The following is a 6,000-nucleotide window of genomic DNA, read 5'->3' as shown; positions in this document are numbered from 1 at the left end:
TGGTTTTGGCTTACAAATACTGATGTAAAATACTGACCAAATACTGATAGTGTGACGGCAGCCTTAAACTGATAACCTATCCTATTCCCTTAAAGGGACACTGTCGCCTGAATTTGGAGGGAACAATCTTCAGCCATGGAGGCGGGGTTTTCGGTGGTGTTTGATTCACCCTTTCCTTACCCGCTGGCTGCATGCTGGCTGCAATATTGGATTGAAGTTCATTCTCTGTCCTCCATAGTACACGCCTGCGCAAGGCAAGATTACACCTTGCGCAGGCGTGTACTATGGAGGACAGAGAATAAACTTCAATCCAATATTGCAGCCAGCATGCAGCCAGCGGGTAAGGAAAGGGTGAATCAAACACCCGAAAACCCCGCCTCCATGGCTGAAGATTGTTCCCTCCAAATTCAGGTGACAGTGTCCCTTTAAATAGGAGCAGAGCTGTAGTTCTCAGCAACGACACTTCAATTCTCCAGCTCTTCCATGGATACATCTGGAGCCGGGTATTGATGTGAGAGACTCGTGCAAGTTTCTCACATTGCACTCGCCAGTGTGACCCCGGCCTAAAAGTGAGTTCAGAAGAAGCGATACCAATTGTGTCAAATGCAGATCCTGCCTGTGAATTTACAGGGGTTGTTCATTACAGGATAGCCGCTTATTAATAGTTCTCATGTATACTTACCTCCTGGACAGACACCATTCCTCCGATCCCAGAGCTGTGTCCCCCAGTGGGTATGTGCTATAAACAATGTTTTCTGACCACTGCAGCCAATCATTTCCTACTTGAATAATTTCCTTGTATTTACAATCGGTTCACAACACATCACAAAATTAAATAAGTTATGAACCACAATAAGATTCCTACTAAAAATATTTACAGTGTGTCCGTAAAGTCATGGTGCACTTTTATAGTTTACATTTTGGTGCCCTGTCTCTGGCCCAATCATATCAGACCTGTTCATGAGGAGAGATAACAAGAACCAATCAAACAACTCAAACTCATTTAAGCTGTTGCTGAACCCCCCCCCCCCCCCCGTCAGATTAACACCTGATAGACTGAACTCTGATTAATACACTGCCAGGTGACATCATGCAACCACAAGCTTATGCTATCGTTTGGATGTGTGTAGGGCAATAAATGGAGCCCACATCGAACTGCACTGAATAGGTATGAAGCTGGGAAAGTTTTTCTTTTATTTCGAGCAGATTTCAAATTTCTATCATTTTTTGTTACTTTCCAGTGACTGGTCAAAAGTGCACCATGACTTTACAGACACACTGTATATATATATATTTTACAGGGTCAATGCTCAGTCCATGGAATTGGCCTTTAACCTGATCTAAGTCCATCACAAAATACATGATCCAAGTAATGGACATTCCTTGAGAGGCAGTCCCAGAGTGTATAAATAGATATGCTCAGTAAGCATCTCATCTGTGAGATCTTCTCCAGCACCGTCAGTTTAGCCTCCTATCACTCAGCAGTGAGACTTATAAATAATGTGGATTATTAATCATCTCTTGATCCTAAGGAGGCTGGTTAGTTAGGTGTCCAATACTCATACAGTATACATTGGGCATGTAACGCATCTTCAGACAGTGACTGCTATATGTAAGAAAACTTCTTGGCATATGTAAGGAGGGCTTCTGGCTAACAATGTGCCCATTCATTTTTGTCATTGCGGGCAAAAGCTACTACTGGAGGGAGGGTTCGCTTTTTTTATTTTTTTTTTTTAAATTTCCCATCTGAAAAAAAACAATCATAGACTCAGGCAGTTCATGCATTGTGCTTGCTTTAAAGGGAAACGATTCAAAAACAATCAGTAGGTTCAACCAGGGCCGGACTGGCCATCTGGCAAATGCCAGAAGGGCCTGTCTGGCCATGGGCTGCCTTGTCTGCTATGTTGTTAACAGAATCCGTGTTCTGAAGACACCCATACTGTTTAGAGTTGTGACGGAGCACATAGGTGCTTATTCCATCACTTACCCCAGCAGGCCACGGGTGTCATTAGAAATATTGGTCTTGTAGTAAATCTTGCTTTCCTCCATCCAGGGTAATATTTGTAATATATCCCATCTGATTCATGGGGACGGGGACAACATGGGCCTGTGTGATTTCAAATGCCAGGACTGAATTTCAGCCGCAGTCCTACCTGGGTTCAACCCTCCTAAGGGTACTTTCACACTAGCGTTTTTTAAAATCCGTCACAATGCGTCGTTTTGCAGAAAAAACGCATCCTGCAAAAGTGCTTGCAGGATGCGTTTTTTCCCCATAGACTTCTATTGACGACGCATTTGCGACGGATTGGCACACTTCGCATCCGTCTTGCGACGGATGCGTCGTGGTTTGGCGGACCGTCGGGAGAAAAAAACCCTACATATAACATTTTTTTCTCCCGACGGACCGCTTTTTCCGACCGCGCATGCGCAGCCGGAACTCCGCCCCCACCTTACAATGGGGCAGCGGATGCGCCGGAAAAATGCATCCGCTGCCTCCATTGTGCAATGCAGCAAACGCTAGCGTCGGAAAGAAGCCTAAGCCGTCTACATGTACATGCAGGTCATAGAAAGCTGAATAAAATAATACCTTGATGTCTGTGATCTGGTGTCTTATTCCAGAGAAATCCATGTTTTTCTTATATGTAAATGAGCTGTTAAGAGCTATGGGCCGGACACAGATGTCACTTAGACTCCACCTCCAAAGCATATTTTAAAGGGAACCTGTCACCAGTTTTTTTGCCTATTAACTAAAAATATCATCTGATAGCGTGTGAGCTATACATTCCCCAAGTACTTGTGAAACCCCCCATGAATCCCCCATAAGAACCTTTTATATTGCTCCCGCGCTGTATGGAAATATCCTCGGTCCGATGGGTATTGATTCTGGCCCCTCTCCCCACCCCAAATCGGTGTGCTGTACGCATTCCGTTCTGTGAATAGCGTTGTTCATGTACAGGTCCCGCGCGTGCGCAGTATGATTTGCCCAACTGCGGGCAAAGCCGAAAAGCATTAGTATGCATGCACAGGTAAACTACGTCCCAGAACAAAGCATACTGCGCACGCGCAGGACCTGTACACGAACAACGCTATTCACAGAACAGAATGCGTACAGCACAGCGATTCGGGGTGGGGAGAGAGGCCAGAACCAACGCCCCCCGGACCGGACCGAGGATATTTCCATACAGCGCGGGAGCAATATAAAAGGTTCTTATGGGGGATTCATGGAGAGTCGGGGGGATTCACAAGTAGTTGGGGAATGTATAGCTCACACTCTATTAGATAATATTTTTTGTTGATTGGCAAAAAAACTGGTGACAGGTTCCCTTTAAATATCAGTTGGCGTTACCAGGGTGATACATGTAGATCAGGAGAGCAGTGTAATCACAAGATAGAATTGGGGTACCGGGAACAAGATGATGAGAAAACTACCTTTATTGATCAGCCGGTAGCTCTAATGATAATTTTAATTTCGGACTTGTGTTGTGAAAAAATAAAAAAGTCACAGTTACTCCCTCTCTGCAAATCCGGAGATATCTTTCTGCCACTGCCCACCTTTGATGACATGCTGCAACGATGGCGTCAAGTTTCCAGAGCATGAGTCGGCGGCAAATAATCATTGGGATTGACATCAGTGCTGAGCACAGTGATTGGCTGCAGTGGTCACGTGCTCTCTAGCCTTAATGTCACCACTGCAGCTTGTCAGATAAAAGAGAGGCAGTGCTGGACCAGTGAATGGTGAGTAACGGTGATTTTATTATTTTTCCCTATGGATATGCAACATTTTTAAACGCAACCTGAACATAGCGCACAATCCGGACTCTAAGGGGGCAGGTTTTGGAGAGACGTCGATGAGATAAATTGGGTCTCAGGTTTGCAAGTTATGTCTTAGAAATTGGAGCCGGGTGGTTTTATTTTTGGTAATTTTACAATGTGCACCCCGTGGAGAGGTGGGCATCAGACTGACCGGTGAGTGTGGGCTAGAGACCAACAAAGGTCATTTCCTCCTGGCGGCGGGGCTCTCACTGCATAGCGCTATTACCTATAGATTAACCCTGTGCTCTACAGCCGGCACCTGCCTCTAACGTGTCCGTGGGTTGCCATGGCAGCTGCCGCCATCTTGGTGCTCCTGTGAGGCCACAGGCTGGGCTGTGTAGACCACCATTTCTAGGAATACTGCAATCCTACGGTATGGAGCAGGCGGTTCTAGCGACGTAAGGGAAGTAAAAATAATAATGCAAAAATAATATCGCATGAAGTTGTGATCGCTCCTTGTTGTCAGATCAAGAGTATAAATAACAAACGCATTCCATATCACCAGAAATGGCCGAACTATCGCGACAGAACAGCGATTACCCACTAAAGAGAGAGAGAATAAGCAGGAGGACTGGTTTTCGGTTGCTGCCCCTCCCCCACACATGCACTAATGGTCAGACTGTGCCATCCCCTCCCCCGCAGCCAGATGTGTGCTATCTGCAGTGTGGAGCTGGGTAGCAGGTCTCCCACCGGACGCCCCTGAGGGAGCTCAGCGCTCCGGGCTATTTCTGGCTGCAGCCCGATCAGCGGCCGCCAGGTCAGTGCCCTGGAGGGAGGGACATGGCGGAATGGTCTCGTCCTCTCTCCCCATACGCTGCGCGCTGCCGCCGTCCGGGCGCGCCCCCGAGCCTTCTTGTTTTGGTTTCTTCCAGCGCCGGGAAGGTGTCTGTGGTGTGTCCGCTACGTCATATGGGCAGCCCGCCGCTGATTGGCTGCCGGCGCCTCACCAGACACTCATGTTGTTTTCGGTGAGGACCGCTGCGGCCGCCTCCTGCTCTGCTCGTCAGTGTGGGCGGGGGAGCGGGGCATAGGAGGACGGCGGCGGCGGCGGTACCTGAGGGGGCGGGGGCTCTGCACAGCTGCACGGACAACCGGGCTCGCGTATTTATAGCGGAGACAGAGGGAGAAGGAGCAGGAAACGGCGGGAGAAAAGGAAAGTGGTCACAGCTGGAGAGAGGCCGGCCGCTGCTGACACCGCACTGTACTCTGCTGCTAGGTGAGGCTGCAGCCAGGGAATGGTGGGCACTATCCATAGGGTGGTGGGCACTGGATGAGCTGGGGATATGTTATTGGTAACCGTAATGATGGGCACTGTCCTTATTGTGGTGGGCTCAGGCTGTAATGGGCACTAACCTTTTGTTGGTAGGTGCAGAATACGGTGGGCATTGACCTTACAGTGGTGGGTACTGACCATATGGTGGTGGGCATTGACCTTACAGTGGTGGGTACTGACCATATGGTGGTGGGCATTGACCTTACAGTGGTGGGTACTGACCATATGGTGGTGGGCATTGACCTTACAGTGGTGGGTACTGACCATATGGTGGTGGGCATTGACCTTACAGTGGTGGGTACTGACCATATGGTGGTGGGCACTGACCATATGGTGGTGGGCATTGACCATATGGTGGTGGGCATTGACCTTACGGTGGTGGGCATTGACCTTACAGTGGTGGGTACTGACTATATGGTGGTGGGCATTGACCTTACAGTGGTGGGTACTGACCATATGGTGGTGGGCATTGACCATATGGTGGTGGGCATTGACCTTACGGTGGTGGGCATTGACCTTACAGTGGTGGGTACTGTCTATATGGTGGTGGGCATTGACCTTACAGTGGTGGGTACTGACGATATGGTGGTGGGCATTGACCTTACAGTGGTGGGTACTGACCATATGGTGGTGGGCATTGACCTTACAGTGGTGGGTACTGACCATATGGTGGTGGGCATTGACCATATGGTGGTGGGCATTGACCATATGGTGGTGGGCATTGACCATATGGTGGTGGGCATTGACCTTACGGTGGTGGGCATTGACCTTACAGTGGTGGGTACTGACTATATGGTGGTGGGCATTGACCTTACAGTGGTGGGTACTGACTATATGGTGGTGGGCATTGACCTTACAGTGGTGGGTACTGACCATATGGTGGTGAGCATTGACCTTACAGTGGTGGGCACTGT

General features: G+C 48.7%; 1 protein-coding gene across 2 annotated transcripts in view; it reads left to right on the top strand.

Moving 5' to 3' along the window:
• The first annotated feature begins 4,432 nt into the window (after positions 1 to 4,432).
• Positions 4,433 to 6,000, top strand: part of INSIG1 (insulin induced gene 1) — a 52,057-nt gene continuing 50,489 nt past the window's right edge. Inside the window, exon 1 of one of the 2 annotated variants that reach the window (XM_069729741.1) lies at positions 4,433 to 4,570. The gene's annotated coding sequence lies outside the window, so the exon portion shown is untranslated. Of the gene's footprint in view, positions 4,571 to 4,818; positions 5,030 to 6,000 lie in introns of those variants that run through there. The other variant, XM_069729742.1, reaches the window with a different exon arrangement.

Source organism: Ranitomeya imitator, chromosome 6 (assembly GCF_032444005.1).
Source record: "Ranitomeya imitator isolate aRanImi1 chromosome 6, aRanImi1.pri, whole genome shotgun sequence".
Classification (NCBI taxonomy): Eukaryota; Metazoa; Chordata; class Amphibia; order Anura; family Dendrobatidae; genus Ranitomeya; species Ranitomeya imitator.
Note: the sequence above shows the minus strand (reverse complement) of the source record. Positions and strands in the feature narration are given on the sequence as shown.